At 39.4% G+C, this 17,310-nt stretch overlaps 1 pseudogene; it reads left to right on the top strand.

Moving 5' to 3' along the window:
* The first annotated feature begins 9,735 nt into the window (after positions 1-9,735).
* Positions 9,736-10,285, top strand: LOC124995089 (ADP-ribosylation factor-like protein 2-binding protein; annotated as a pseudogene).
* Positions 10,286-17,310: the final 7,025 nt, after the last annotated feature.

Raw genomic sequence — 17,310 nt, 5'->3', positions numbered from 1 at the left:
ATATTGAACACAGCCATCTCTAACAGTTCAACACCCTAACTATGTAAGAAGCCTATGCCATACACCCAACCCTAAGTTTTTCCAGTGTGTGCTTGTAGCCTTTCACTGAACAACACAATGATACTGGAGGAAGGCTGAAACCTTCACTAATCCAATCACTAATTCTCCCTCTGATAGCAGCTAAGCTTCCTATTAACTTTCCAACACAAACTTAACTGGGGTTATTATGAAACTTTCTTTTAAAATGCTCAACCACTTTTACCATAGAAACAAATTTAAGCAGTCTTAAGTCATATATCATGTCATATAGTAGGTCAAAGTCCCTTTTATTCTATCGATACCAATAGCAAAAGTCAAATGAAGAGTAGGGTCAGTTCAGGAATCTAGACAAGTGGCAAAACACTGTCGCTAAAGAGAGAACTATGATGAGAACTCAAGTTGAAAGGGGGTGATGGACATTGCAGCTGTTTTTTAGCATGAAGCAAAGAGATGGGCAAGGAATTAGGAATGCTTGAAGTACAATCAAATAGAGCTATTTTGACTGCATTAGGCTCTCACCTGGTCTCTTTTGAAGGCTTCTGTCCCTACCCGCAAGAACATGCCACAATTGCTCTCAAAGTCACAGTATTCTGAACCTATCACATAACAAATTAATTCAACTCCTAACTCCATTGGAAAATTTCTATTTCTTTCCTTGGCATTTCACTACGCTTCAGTCTTAAATTTCTAACTACTCACACAGTAACTCCACTCAGAAATTTATGATCTTCCCAGAAACATTATAGTGATATTGGATCAAAATGGAAAAGTCAGGAGGTTCAAGATGGCGGACTAGAGGGCGGCTGCATTTCATGTTGCTCCAGGACTCAAGATTCAAAAGAGGAGATAGTGACTTGGGACCAACTCAAAGCCGCCGGGGGAGTTTCTCCCATAGGGGAGGCGTCCCCGATGGGGCAGTAGCCCTGGAACGCAGAGAACTTTGTGAAGTACAGTGACTCGGCGGGTCGCCCCTCCCCCGCCGGAGCGGTAAAAACGGACAGCGAAGCGGAGCGAAAAATGGCGGATTGAAGTTTCCAGGACCGCGGGCAGATTCTCTAACCTAAGGAGACTCGTCTGCGAAGGGTGAGGCTCTCAAGCCCAGGAGGGAGGTCCGGGCCCCTGGGAACGTTGCCTGCGAAGGCTGCCCTGCCCAGGCGGCAAGACACACCTCCCCTGCTGGAGCAGTGAACTCGGAAAGCGGGGAACTTTGCAAGGGAGGTTGTGCGACACACTGCTTGGTTTTGAAGCGATCTGCCAGGGCTCCAGCGGCTGCCAGAGAAAGAGTGGGGCGGCGAGTTGTTTGGATCCAGCAACTGCCTGAGCAACGGGGAGGGGGCTGCCCAGAGGAGGTGGAGGTACGCAGTGAGTGCCTTGGTCTCCAAGCGCCCACACCTGGAGGAAGAGACGAGCGACGGGTCACTGGGGCTTGGAGCATATGTACGAGGCTCCAAGTGACTGCTCAGAGGGCGGGTCGCATAGCCAGGCGATTAGGTGCATAGCAAGGTCCGGTCCAGGGACCTAGGCACCTTTTCTTGAATGAACTACACAGAGACAAGCTGAGGGGCGAAGTGAAGGTTCCAGGACTTCAGGCAGCGTCTCTGAGAAGGGACAACCTAAGGAGACTCGTCTACGAAGGGTGAGGCTCCCAGGCCCAGGAGGTAGGTCTGGGCCCCTGGGAAGGCTGCCCTGCCCAGGCAGCAAGACACACCTACCCTCATTGGAACAGTGAGCTCGGAAAGTGGGGAACCTTGCAGAGGAGGCCGAGCAGCACACCGCTTGGTTTTTTGGTTTTTTGGACCAATCTGCCAGGGCTCCGGGGGCTGCCAGAGAAAGAGTTGGGTGGCGAACTATTTGGATTCAGCAACTGCCTGAACAACGGGGAGGGGGCTGTCCTGAGGAGGTGGAGGTGCGCAGTGAGTGGCTTGGTCTCCAAGCGCCCACACAGAACACCTGCCTGGAGGAAGAGACGAGTGACGGGTCACTGGGGCTTGGAGCATATGTACGAGGCTCCAAGTGACTCTTCAGAGGAGGGGTCGCATAGCCAAGTGATTAGGTGCAAAGCACGGTCCGAGCCGGGGATCTAAGCACCTTTTCTTGAAAGAGCTACACAGAGACCAGCTGAGGGGTGGAGCGAAGGTTCCAGGACTGTGGGCAGCTTCTCTGAGGAGGGGCCACCTAAGGAGACTCGTCTGCAAAGGGCAGGGCTCCCAAGCCCAGGAGGTAGGTCCAGGCCCCTGGAAACGCTGCTTGGGAAGGCTGCCCTGCACAGGCGGTAGTTGTGGACTGAGGGGAACCTCTAGGAGGGGAACGGACTAGTGAGACCTCCCCACCGGGTGGGTCTTCCCCGCCGAGTGAGGTTTTCCCACAAAGACAGTAAAACCAGAGACACAGGCCCAAACAGGCATTGCCTTAGCCCGCAGTCTAGCTCCCCTTTGGATGACCATTGGTCAACAAGTAGAGGCACCTCTGCCCTCTAGCAGGGAATATACCCCACCTGAAGACCACCACCCCTAGAGAGGCAGCTACCTAGGGGAACACCGAAGTATCAACTTCCTCTAAGACTTCAGGCTACTGAAGGATAAGAGGGGATACACTAGCAATCTTCAGGGACATTATAAGTCAATAGAGGAAATCTGCAACATCTCTGCAGTCCACTGATACCTGAACAATATGAGAAAACAAGGGAAGAAAATGCCTCAAACAAATCTGGATGTTATATCAATAAAATCCAATGACAGCATGGCAGAAGAAATGTCAGAAAGGGAGTTCAGAATGTACATAATCAACATGATAAGGGAAGCAAACGATGAAATGAAAGAGCAAATGCAGGCATTGAATGAACGCACCAATAGACAGTTAAAAGAGCAAATACAGGAAGCAAAAGACCATTTCAATAAAGAGTTAGAGATATTGAAAAAAAACCAAACAGAAATCCTTGAAATGAAGGAAACAATAAACCAAATTAAGAACTCCATAGAAAGCACAACCAATAGGATAGAACACCTGGAAGACAGAACCTCAGATATTGAAGACAAAATATTTAACCTCGAAAACAAAGTCGAACAAACAGAGAAGATGGTAAGAAGTCATGAACAGAATCTCCAAGAACTATGGGATATCATGAAAAGGCCAAATTTGAGAATTATTGGGATTGAGGAAGGCTTAGAGAAACAAACCAAAGGAATGAACAACCTATTCAATGAGATAATTTCAGAAAATTTCCCAAATCTGAAGAACGAAATGGAAAATCAAGTTCAAGAGGCTTACAGGACTCCAAATACACAAAATTACAACAGACCCACACCAAGGCACATTATAATGAAAATACCTAACATACAAAATAAAGACAGAATCTTAAAGGCTGTGAGAGAAAAGAACCAAATTACATTCAGGGGGAAGCCAATACGGATATCAGCAGATTTTTCAATCCAGACCCTAAAAGCTAGAAGGGCCTGGAATAACATTTTTCAAGCCCTAAAAGAAAATGGATGCCAACCAAGAATCTTATACCCAGCAAAACTTACCTTCAGATTTGACGACGAAATAAAATCCTTCCATGATAAACAAAAGCTAAAAGAATATACAAAAAGAAAGCCAGCATTACAGAACATTCTCAGCAAAATATTCCATGAAGAAGATATGAAAAACAAAGAAGCAAATCAGCAAAGGGAGGAGATATCCTAAAGGAACTCTCAAATAAAGAGGAACCAAGTCGTGTCAAAAATAAGCAAATAAATGAATAAAATGAGTCAAATGACCGGGAATACAAATCATATCTCAATAATTACCCTGAATATTAACGGCCTGAATTCATCAATCAAAAGACATAGACTGGCAGATTGGATAAAAAAGAAAGATCCAACAATATGTTGCCTGCAAGAGACTCATCTCTTAGAAAGAGATACCCAAAGACTAAAGGTGAAAGGATGGGAAAAAACTTACCATGCACATGGACCCAGCAAAAAAGCTGGGGTATCCATCCTCATTTCAGATAAAGTGGACTTCAAGCCAAAGTTAATCAGAAGGGATAAAGAAGGACATTTCATAATGCTTAAGGGAACCATAAATCAGCAAGACATAACAATCATAAATATCTATGCCCCAAACAGTGGCTCACCCATGTATGTCAAACAAATCCTTCTCAATCTCAGAAACCAAATAGACCACAATACAATAATACTAGGTGATTTTAACACGCCTCTCTCTCCACTGGACAGATCTTCCAAACAAAAATTGAATAAAGAAACCTTAGATCTCAATAACACAATCAATAATTTAGACTTAACAGACATTTATAGAATATACCATCCAACGAAGAGTGAATACACTTTCTTCTCAGCAGCACATGGATCCTTCTCTAAAATAGACCATATATTATGCCACAAAGGTAATGTTAGCAAATACAAGAAGATAGAGACACTTCCTTGTATTTTATCAGACCATAATGGATTGAAACTAGAAATAAATGAAAGAGCAAAAAACAGAAATTACTCCAACACCTGGAGATTAAACAATATGCTATTATATGAGGAATGGATAACAGAAGATATTAGGAAGGAAATTAAAAAATTCTTAGAGGTAAACGAGAACAAAGAAACATCGTATCAAAATCTCTGGGACACTATGAAAGCCGTACTTAGAGGAAGATTTATTTCATGGAGCGCATTTAATAAAAGAAGTAAAACTCAAAAAATAAATGAACTAACACTACAGCTCAAAGCCCTAGAAAAAGAAGAACAGACCAACACCAGAAGTAGTAGAAGACAGGAAATAGTTAAACTCAGAGCTGAAATCAACGAAATTGAAACGAAAGAAACAATACAAAAAATTGACAAAATAAATAGTTGGTTCTTCGAAAAAATAAACAAAATTGATAAACCTTTAGCCACACTAACAAAGAGAAGACGAGAGAAAACCCAAATCACCAAAATTCAGAATGAACAAGGAAGTATCACAACAGACACGACTGAAATACAAAACATAATTAGAACCTATTTTGAAAATCTATATTCCAACAAAATAGAAAATTTCGAAGATATCAACAAGTTTCTAGAGACATATGAATTGCCTAAACTAAACGAGGAGGACATGCACAATTTAAATAGACCAATTTCAAGTAATGAAATAGAAGAAGTCATCAAAAGCCTACCAACAAAGAAAAGTCCAGGACCTGATGGTTTCTCAGCCGAGTTCTACAAAACCTTTAAAGAAGAGCTCATTCCAATACTTTTCAAAGTATTCCATGAAATAGAAGAGGAGGGAACCCTCCCAAACTCATTCTACGAAGCCAATATCACCCTGATACCTAAACCAGACAGAGACACATCGAGGAAAGAAAATTTCAGACCAATTTCCTTAATGAACATCGACGCAAAAATTCTCAACAAAATTTTAGCAAATCGCATACAAAAATGTATTAAAAAGATAGTGCATCATGACCAAGTGGGTTTCATCCCAGGGATGCAAGGTTGGTTCAACATCAGGAAATCAATAAATGTAATTCACCATATCAACAGACTTAAAGTCAAGAATCACATGATTATTTCAATAGATGCAGAAAAAGCATTTGATAAAATACAGCACCCCTTCATGCTCAAAACACTAGAAAAAATAGGGATAGTGGGAACGTTCCTTAACATTGTAAAGGCCATCTATGCTAAGCCCATGGCTAATATTATTCTTAATGGTGAAAAACTGAAAGCATTCCCCCTAAAATCTGGAACAAGGCAGGGATGCCCTCTCTCACCACTCCTATTCAATATCGTCCTTGAAACTCTAGCCAGAGCAATTAGACAGACCAAAGAAATTAAAGGGATACGAATTGGAAAAGAAGAACTCAAACTATCCCTATTTGCTGATGATATGATTATATACTTAGAGGAACCAGGAAATTCCACCAGAAAACTCTTAGAACTCATAAGTGAATTCAGTAAAGTAGCAGGATACAAGATCAATGCTCATAAATCCAATGCATTTTTATACATAAGTGATGAATCTTCAGAAAGAGAAGTTAGGAAAACTACTCCATTCACAATAGCCTCAAAAAAAATAAAATACTTGGGAATCAATCTCACAAAAGAGGTGAAAGACCTCTACAATGAGAACTACAGAACACTAAAGAAAGAAATTAAAGAACACCTTAGAAGATGGAAAGATCTCCCATGTTCCTGGATAGGCAGAATTAATATTGTCAAAATGGCCATACTACCAAAAGTGCTATACAGATTCAATGCAATTCCAATTAAAATCCCAATGATGTACCTTGCAGAAATAGAGCAAGCAATTATGAAATTCATCTGGAAGAATAAGAAACCCAGAATTGCTAAAGCAATCCTTCGCAGGAAAAATGAAGCAGGGGGTATTGCAATACCTGAACTTCAACTTTACTACAAAGCAATAGTAACAAAAACAGCATGGTATTGGTACCAAAATAGACAGGTAGATCAATGGTACAGAATAGAAGACACGGACACAAACCCAAACAAATATAATTTCCTCATACTAGACAAAGGGGCCAAAAATATGCAATGGAGAAAAGATAGCCTCTTCAATAAATGGTGCTGGGAAAATTGGAAATCCATATGCAACAAAATGAAAATAAACCCATATCTCTCACCGTGCACAAAACTAAACTCAAAATGGATTAAGGACCTCAGAATCAGACCAGAGACCCTGCATCTTATAGAAGAAAATGTAGGTCCAGATCTTCAACATGTCGGCTTAGGACCAGACTTTCTCAACAGGACTCCCATAGCACAAGAAATAAAAGTAAGAATCAACAACTGGGATAGATTCAAACTAAAAAGCTTTCTCTCAGCAAAGGAAACTATCAGCAATGTGAAGAAAGAGCCTACAGAGTGGGAGAAAATCTTTGCCAATCATACTTCAGATAGAGCACTAATCTCCAGAATCTATAAAGAACTCAAAAAACTCAACACCAAGACTACAAATAATCCAATCGACAAATGGTCTAAGGAAATGAACAGACACTTCACAGAAGAAGACCTACAAACAATCAACAAACATATGGAAAAATGTTCAACATCTCTAGTAATAAAAGAAATGCAAATCAAAACCACCCTAAGATTCCATCTCACCCCAATCAGAATGGCGATTATCAAGAACACAAGCAACAACAGGTGTTGGCGAGGATGTGGGGAAAAAGGTACACTCATACATTGCTGGTGGGGTTGCAAATTAGTGCAACCACTCTGGAAGGCAGTATGGAGATTCCTTAAAAAACTTGGAATGGAACTACCATTTGACCCAGCTATCCCACTCCTTGGCCTATACCCAAAGGACTTAAAATCAGCATACTACAGAGATACAGCCACATCAATGTTCATTGCTGCTCAATTCACCATAGCCAGATTGTGGAACCAACCTAGATGCCCTTCAGTTGATGAATGGATAAAGAAACTGTGGCATATATATACAATGGAATATTACTCAGCCATAAAGAATGATAAAATTATGGCATTTGCAAGCAAATGGACGAAATTGGAGAATATCATGCTAAGTGAGATAAGCCAATCTCAAAAAACCAAAGGAAGAATGATCTCGCTGATAAGTGGATGATGATACATAATGGGGTGTGGGAGGGGTTAGTTTTAGGGTTAGAGTGAGGGTTAGGGAGGGGGGCAAGAATGGGGGAAGGAAGGACTGTATAGAGGGAAAAGAGGGATGGGAGGGGTGGGGGGAAGGGGAAAAAAATAACAGAATGAATCAACCAACATCACCCTATGTAAACGTATGATTACACAAATGGTATGCCTTTACTCTATGTACAAACAGAGAAAGAACATGTATCCCATTTGTTCACAATAAAAAAAAAAAAAAAAAAAAAAAAAAATGGAAAAGTCACCTGCACCGCCACCCTTGTGGGCTCAGTTCCCATTTGTGGGGAATTAACTGTGAAGAGCTATTTGTACTAAGTACTTGGAGGAAGAAAGGTACAGGGTAATTTAAGCTTGAGCTTGCTCTGAATCTTGGCACCTAGGTTTAGCAGAGTGGGAGCTAAAAAAAAAAAAAAAAAAATGGCCATTTCAAAGCTGCCAACAGTTTTGGAGTTTTTTGTTTTGTTTTCTTTTGTTTTGTTTCCACAAAAACATGGAAACAGATTTGGGACAAATGACTCCTTTGTTCTGAGTAAACCTCTTGGATGTTTTTGTTATGTAAGCATACAGAAAATACTACAGTTAGAAAAAGAATGGTTTTGTTTAATGATATAAAAGATTATTTACTTTGTAGGCAAGAGTCACATTTCCACAGATTTGGTTCCTTTTTGGGAACATCTCCCCAGAGATTAAGACTCCTCTATGCCTGAATATGGTTACTTTTCTCAGGAGGTGTGTTGAGGACGGGGCTAGTATAAGATAAGGACCTGGGACCAGAGGTTGAAGGAACTTTTATATAAGACACATTCTGAGCAGGAACAATACTGCTTTGAGCTCCAGATGGCGAAGTGTCATGCAGAGTTGAGGAGGCAGCCTCCTCTGCCCAGAATCTTTCATCAACTAACACCCTTGAGGAGTGTTGTTAGCTTTTAGAACCTGAGACCTGGAAACAGCATTTAACACCTCTCTTCTCTAATCTCTGCCATCTCTGGTGGCTTTATTATCTCCTACTGCAAACAAGCATTCTCCTTAAAACCTAGAAATAGGACCACTAACATCTATTTTTATAAACTTCTAATTCTGGTATTGGAAGCAAGGCCCTTCTTGCTAGCTCCATCTACAATAATCCTGGTGAAATAATGTGAACAGGGTCACATAACCTACCTGGACAGAGGAAGAAGTATCCTCATTAATCTAGTCCCCAGGGATAGCACCTTTGTGAAGGAACTGGAGTTGGCCAGTGGTTTGGTCAATGTACTTGGCAGCTAAAAACAATAGCTGGCACTTGTAGTTTTGAAAAGTTGAGCAAGACCTATATTCGAACTCTGGGTGTATACCCACAGCTTCCCAACCCCACCTGTGCTGCCTTCTAGGAAGGAAAGAATAGACATGTCCAAATGCTTGAATACTAGCATTAAAAACGGCCCACAAATATTTGTGAATGAAAGAATGAATGAAAATCCTGATGCTTTGTATCCCAACCCTGGTCTTTCCCTGTGAGTTATTCTTTTCATCTGCTCCTCTTCTTTGTGTGAAGAGGTCACCTTTATCAGTAGATACACATAAGAGCAATGTCATTTTGTCTGCCCTGAGACATGATTTGAAAACAAATGAGATGTTGGCCCACTTAATACCCTTAAGTCTGTAAATAAGGAATCCAAGATCTTAGATTTTGAAATGTTAGTGTGAGTGTGATCAAGTTTTAGTTACTGATAGGGTCAGATAAACTTTTAATACTTATTTTTATTCAAAAATAACAGGAAAATTGATTTTAAAAGAGAGGGAAAGCAACACTGGGATCCATGGTAGTGGTGGCAGGGACTGCAGCGACTGGCACGAGGCAGCCAGGCAGCATCTGGAGGCCTGGCCAGTACACGGCCCCAACCTGAGACAGGTCTCACATTCACCCACCTCACTGGGGGGCGAGGTCTCCTCTGGACCTGAATGTTAGTTGATGGACCTCGGTTGCCTGCATGAGGTGGTGACTCTCCCAATCACAGCCAACTGGGAGGGGCTGCAGGCAAGGTAGAAGGTCCTCACCAGCTGGCCTAGGCAGTAGAAGTGGCAGGCTGCGGTAGAAGCCTCAGAGGAAGAGAGCTTCCCATTGCCCTCTGCCTCTGATGCAGAATTTGGTTGGATATATAGGAGACTTTGTCATGGATGACAAGTTCCAGTTATGAAAGATAAATTTTATGGACAAGTATTCTCAGGAGTTTGAAGACACAGAATTTAATAAATTCACCTACATGCCTCCCTCCCTGCTGCCCCCATTTTTTTTTTAAATCTGGTGCATGGAGTAGAAACCCAGGACCTCACAAATGCTAGGCAAGACCCCACCCCCAGCCCTACATGCCTAGTTTTAACCACTATATATGTTTGGTAGAAAGTACATTGGAAACCTGGAGTAGATTCCCAGATTTAACATGGTGGCTTTCACAACAATATTATACCACCAGAAAGATGAGGTAGCTCAAAGACATATTTGACATACTGCTCACATCTATAGTTTTTCTGGCTTAAAAAAAAAAATCTGGACTTGAGGGCAGAAAAAGAAGGGCTTTAGTGTTGGTTTAGTAGTGAGTTCATTGTGCAAATCATCTTCTATATCAGCTTCCCAGAACAATCTGTGATACTAGTTCCCACCTCCAGGCAATAAAGGGAATTATTTTGAATGTTATCATCCTAGTAGGCTCAGAGAGGCTTCAGCTAATGACAGAACACATCTTGGAAAGAATGACTCTGTTCTACAACTCTTCATTCACTTCATTCACATTATTTGATTTTAAATCTTTGCCGTGCTGAGAATTGAACCCAAGGCCTTGCACGTGCTAGGCAAGTGCTCTGTCACTGAGTTACGTCCTCAGTCCTTCATGTTAAGTATTGATGGATCAAAACCAAAATGAGGGCTGGGGAGATAGCTCAGTCGGTAGAGTGCTTGCCTTGCAAGCCCAAGGCCCTGGGTTTGATCCCCAGCACCGTAAAAAAAAAAAAAAACCCAAAATGACCTGGCTAAATGTAGGATAACCCACCACCATGATCTCTGTCCCATCAGCTTCGTATGACTCTTTTGAAATTCATAGCTCCTTTAGTTCTAGTTTTTCAACCTCAACAGGGTTCTTGTTGGGAGTATTTATCTAGGGAGTCGCTCATTTAAGGCTGATGCCTGTCCTAAGATTTCTGAATCTCCTATAATCATAACTTCTCTTACCTGTAGGAATCAACTGAAAGAGTTGTCTGTTACCTAAAAGATAAGTTAGAAAATCATCTATTAATCTTACAACCACAGTCCTTATATTGATATGGCTTCTGCTGGTCTTGATGTAGTCCTACTATTTCTAGAAATCTCTTTAAGCATTTGTGTGTGTGTGTGTGTGTGTGTGTGTTACTAGAGATTGAACCCAGGGCCTCACACATGCTAGACAAGCACTTTACCACTGAACTACATCCCCAGCCCTTTTTATTTTATTGGAGACTGGGTCTAATTAAGTTGCCCAGGCTGGCCTTGAATTTGTGATCCTCCTGCCTCAGAATCCCTATTAGCTGGGATTGCAGACATGTGCCACTGTGCTCAGCTTTAAAATTATTAAAATATGTATATACATATACATATATATTATTATAATATATTTATATTAGATGATACTCAGGCTAACCTGAGTAGATATGATCTTAGAACTTTCATGATTACCCACCTGCTGTAGTCAGAACTTAAATGTCCCCCAAAGCCTGTGCAAAAGACTTGATCCCTAGGGTGATACTCTAGGGAAATGGTGGAACTTTTAAGAAGTGGGGCCTAGTAGGAGATGTTGAAGTCTTTGTGGGCATGTTGTGAAGGGAGTTGTGGCATCCCGGTCCCTTTCTCTTCCTCCCTTTGCTTCCCAGCCTTGAGGTGAGTGGTTTTGCTCAGTCATGAGCTCCCCATCATGATGTGCTGCCTCAGCACAAGTCCCAGAGCAACAGCAGCAACTGATCATGAGCTGAAATCTCCAAAACTGTGAGTCAAAATCAATATTTTCTCTTTATAAGTTGATGATCTCAGATATTAGTTACAAAAATATATAAGGGAAACAAATATGCCACTTAAAGATTGAAGTATTACATGTTGTATGCTTTTTAGTTGTTAGTGCTAGGCTATATTTTGACCTAGAAACAGACTAAAAACTGTTCAGTTCTCATAGCATGTTAGGTGTGTTGTGCACATTTGCTTAAGATCCACTTTGTATGAAGCAGATTGTTTGATTTTCCATTAGGATAGGTAAGGACTCTGCAATTTTTTTTTCCTGCAAAAATATGCCAAAATGGCATTCCACCTGGGGTAGCTCAGCATGAGTAGAAGATAGTGAACAGTTTTATTCATCATTTGTGTGTTTAATGGTTTAGGACAATGTTTGGTAAAGTATTACTGACCAGAGAACATGTATGTCATATCTCTACAAAGGAAAAAAAAAGCATAGCATAGTTGTTCAATTCCAATGTATACATTTGATTTTTCTTAAGTAAAAATAATCTGTATTAACTTTCACTTGACTATTCTGGTTTTAAAGGTTGAGCTACAAGCTGAGTAGTTTTCTATAGAGATGTGTCTCTTTAAATACTTTGTATAAGAAAAAATATAGAGCAAGAATGGAGGAAGGAAGGACTGTATAGAGGGAAAAGAGGGGTGGGAGGGGAGGGGGGGAAGGGGAAAAATAACAGAATGAATCAAACAGCATTACCCTATGTAAATTTATGATTACACAAATAGTATGCCTTTATGCCATGTACAAACAGAGAAACAACATGTATCCCATTTGTTTACAATAAAATTAAAAAAAAATAGAGAGAGAAGGGAAAAGTAGTTTGACTTTATAATAGTAATATAATTATAGTCATTTTTTAAAAATTGCTAACTACAGATTCCTAATTATCATTCCTGGGCAATAACAATTATACATTATGATGAAGTATGTGCTGAATTTACTTTTGCAAATTCCATGGGAGCTTAGTTCTGAAATCTTGGTTGTCAAGTGTTTTTTTTTTTTTTTTTTTGGTCATGTTGCATAGTCATCTCCTGTACTTGTGAAATAGCAAAAAATTGGAGAAAGTATTGGTCAGTAAGTATCAACAAGCCCCTCACTGTTCTGATATTCCCTTGTATTTGTTTCACCTCCCCAACTAGGTTGAAAATATCTTAAGAAGCATTATTCATATCATAATGAAGTAATCCTAAATTGAGAATGGATATCTAGACTATTTATAACTTTTTTTTTGCAGTGCTATGTATGAAACCCAGGGCCCCATATGCTAGATTATCACTGTACCATTTAGCCACAACCTTTACCCAGTGATTTAGAACTCCTTAGTCCTGTCATAATCAACACTCATTCTTCAGAACAAATACTTTCAAATAAACACTTTATCATCATCTAAAATGCAATTCGTTGTTGCATAACCAACAAATACATCATTTCACCAAAAAGAGCAGTAAAAAAGAATTTAATTAAAAATAATAACATGTCTTATTGTTGTAAATGTATGAACACCATTAGACAAGAACACATAGAAAGTAAGTAAATGCTTATACCTACTTACACTGAATAATTTGCCATTAAAAAACCAAAGGAAATATTAATTGAATACTGTTGACACCTTTATTTTTGCTTGACATTTGAAATCACCATGGAAAGAACAACAAATGCAAACCTATCAGAGTAAGTTATACTAGCAATTTAGATGCATGAAGAGTATGGGATGTCAGTGACATGATTTTCCACAATAATAAACAATTCTGGGTGAGGTTTACAGAGAAAAAAATAGTAGTTTTCCTCCAATTTACCCAGTAGTTGCATTCCTGATAAAAAACCCAAGCATAAAAACCTACTGAAAAGACTTTTGTTTACATGTAAAATGGTATTGGATTTCAGGCTCAGAAAATTATAAGCAGGCTTTCCAACTCATGAATATGCAGTGGAACATTTTAAAGTGATGCAAAAGACAGGGCAGTTCTTTGTTGAGTGAGACTGTCTTTCACAGTGCAGGATATCTAACATGCCTTGCTCCCAATCACTGAATGCCAGTAGGGCCACCCAATCATTGTGAGAAAAAACCACCTCGCAAATTCCAGAACACTCTCTAAGAGGGCCCCCTTTGACAATTGCTGCATTGAAACTTACAAGTTTCTTACTCTTCTGAATATCTGAATAGCTTGTATTTTATTTTCCATACATTTATTAGTGCATTATAATTATACATAACAGTGGGATTTGTTTTCCCATATTCACATATACATGTGATATAACTATAAATTGTCCAATATTATTCCCCAGTATTTCTCTTTTACTCTTTTTAAAATTTTTTAGTTGTTGATGGACCTTTATTTTATTCATTTATTTATATGCAGTGCTGAGAATCAAATCCAATGCCTCACACATGTGAGGCAAGCACTCTACCACTGACCATATAGCCCAAACCATGTCCCTTACTCTTAAACTTAAAAGTTTCCACCTACTAAAAGGTAGAGAGTTAAACTCCTCATACTGAGAAATTTGAAGTTCTATTTGTAACAAATGAGGTAGGTATATATTTTACCAAATCTATATCTACAGCAAATTAAGTTTCCAATGAGATATATTTATACACAATATATTATTGCTATTAGACTGTGTGTGTGTGAACTTATGTTGCTCAAATAAATCAGGAAGACAAAAGAAGAATTGGCAGTTTGTGCAGATTGGTTTACACCAAGCAGCTGTAAAGCAGCCAGATTGGCCTTGACTGCTATCAATGTCATGTATTCCTGTGGCCCACACCTAGCATTTGTAAAGACTGAATAAGCCAAATTTGCCTAGTGTACCACAGAGCACTCCTTTTGGGGAAAAACCAAAGGATAGAACCACATCTCAGAGAATGGGGTTTACTTTGATGAGACTGCATCATGTTCCTATTGTTAACCTGCTTGAGAGCAGGACTTCATGACAAAGAAAAAAAGGGCTTGAAAGGTAGTTCTTAGGTAGAGGGGGAAAAAAAGCTTTTTTTTTTTTTTTTTTTTTTTTTTCTTTTATAGCTAGGAGCAGTTAGGAGTCTGAACTTTGGGGAGGAGTAGGAGGTTGTCACTGAGAAATAAACTGTCCAGGTAAAACAGGAGCAGGCAAAGGATAAGCAGAGAACAAACTTCTGTCACAATAAAGCAAGACAAATGAGAAAAAGGAACTCAGCAGGAGATTCCCAAGAAAGGGTTTGAGCCTGTTCTCTCTGAGTCCTGCCCATTTTCTTTGTTATGTTCTCCATGTTGTTATCAAAGTCAAATGTTAAAACTCACAGCTCAGGTTATATTGGAAAATTAAGGAAGGGAAAACATATTTAAGAAAAGAGGATTCTCAACAGATCAGACAAAAAGAGTAATCTTCTCACCATGAGCAAAGACTTTAAAAATTGGAACCAATAGTTCAAATTTCTGTATATTACTTTCCACTTTGCAAATATTGGTGGAGCAATAAAATCTTAGGAAAGCTGCCCTATGATGAAACATTTCCATTCCACTTTCACTTGGAATTTCTGAAGAGCATGCCTGTGTCTTTTCAACTGTCCAGATTCACAGAAAATTGTTCAATTCTGATTGGGAACAGAGACATGAGAGGTGGGAACATGAGGTTAAGGGAACAATTCCTTAAACTGGGCCCACTGTGCTGACCCCCACATGCTTTCTTTTTTAAAAAGCAATTTATCTGCATCCCTACCTGGCTTAAGTCAACAGGGTATGTTACATTCTTCTGCAGACTACCGGTTATCTACAAAGAAATGCAGACTCAAAATGCCAATAAAAACAGCACAAGTTATGCTGAAGGGGAGAAGACTGTGATACTTATACAGACCAGATCCCAGAATGCACATTAGTAAAGATAATCTCCCCTAACCATAAAATCTCTAAAAACAGTTTCCAATTAGAACTGTTCAGCATGTGCCAAAGTGACCTAAAGTTGTTCTGGCAGTGGTGAAAGTCTGATGTCATCCTGCTGTCAGTCAAAAGTCAAGAGATGAATCTGGGTGGGACTTGCTGGAAAATATCTGGGACCTCCTGGAGGGCAGGAGAGAGGCACTGACCCTCTCCTCTCTGAGAGGACCCACTCTTTCCCTTGAGAGTACCCCCCCTTCTACTTTTCCATACCTTTCTAATAAACTCATGCCTGTTACTCTAAGTGACATGTCTGAAATCTTTCTGGCATGATTGCAAGAATCAGGATCTGAAGAGAGGGTCTCCACACTGCCTCAGTTTCATGGTGGGCCTCTGCACTGTAACATGTCCATTTTGAAATCAATGGGTAGCTTTTCTTTCCTCAACACAAAGTTAACAATCAAAAGATTCTAAACTTCAGCCTTGTCTTGAACCCCTATCATTTAGTTCTTTAATAAAGAGACTTAAACAAAAAGGGAGGCATTTCTTTTTAGAAGATAAAAATCTGAGTATTTATTTAGTTACGGGTAGTAAAATATAAACAAAAGCAAAATTGGTAATTTCACAAATTTCTAACATTATGCTTTTTAATAATTCTTTTCCTTACTTATATAGATAGCCTCAATTGCTGCTCATTATCTGCTGAGGTTCCCAGAGGTAGAAAGGGAGGCATTTTTTAAAGAATTCAATGACTTCTGACTTGGTTTGGGGGCCTTAAATAGCTTTGAGGAAAAAAATTAGACTATATAGCAGGATTAAAATTTTTAATTACAGTTTCCAATAGAACATAAAAGAAAAAAGTATGTTCCTTTGCTAAAAATAAATTAAGTGGTCAGTAACCTAAGAAAAAAAGGTTTCAGATAAAAATTAAAAATAGGAATTAAAACAACAAAAATATGTCATTTTTCACCTTCTAGGTAAAAATTTTTTTAAAAATATTTTTAGATGTTGATAGGCCTTTATTTAATTCATTTATTTATTTATTTATTTATGTGGTGCTGAGAATCGAACCCAGTGCCTCACACATGCTAGGCAAGCTCTTTACCACTGAGCCACAACCCCAGCCCTAGGTAAAAATTTTAATAGATCAGTATTATATATCAGACTAAAAATGGCAGCAATTTTAGTAGTGAGGGTGTAGTATAAGGAAGTAATTGAATATTATGTTGATCTTGGGTATAAAAGATGTATTATACAGCAAAAAATTTGCCCTGAAAACTCTTTTCCCATTCTGTAAGATGTCACGATCTCATGAACACAAGCAAAAATTGGATAATGCCTAAATTATGGTGCAAACAAAATAAATGGAATCTGTTTTCTGATTGACCACATGGAAAATAGCCAATAAATTTCATTTAATATTCTATATTTATCTTTGTTTGAGCAGCTAATCCTTTACCATAACTACTATATTTTCCTTCATGTCTTCTCAAAACAACAGCCCACAAAATTCTTTTTTGTTTCTTCCCCTTAGTGGTGCTAGGGATTGAATCCAGGGCCTCACGTAAACGGGATCATGTTATTTCTTTATACAAAATTCTTAAATAAATCCATCTCATTCTGAGCAAAAGCCCAAGTCTTAACATGGAGCTATACAACCTTGTCCTCCCTTCTCTCTTTAACCTAATTTCTCATCCCATTCACTCTCCTCAAGACAGTGAGGACTGTTTGGCACTCTTTGAATATTCCTGGCACCATAAGGACTTTGCATTTGCCATTCTCTAT

Source organism: Sciurus carolinensis, chromosome 10 (genome assembly GCF_902686445.1).
Source record: "Sciurus carolinensis chromosome 10, mSciCar1.2, whole genome shotgun sequence".
NCBI lineage: Eukaryota > Metazoa > Chordata > Mammalia > Rodentia > Sciuridae > Sciurus > Sciurus carolinensis.
Note: the sequence above shows the minus strand (reverse complement) of the source record. Positions and strands in the feature narration are given on the sequence as shown.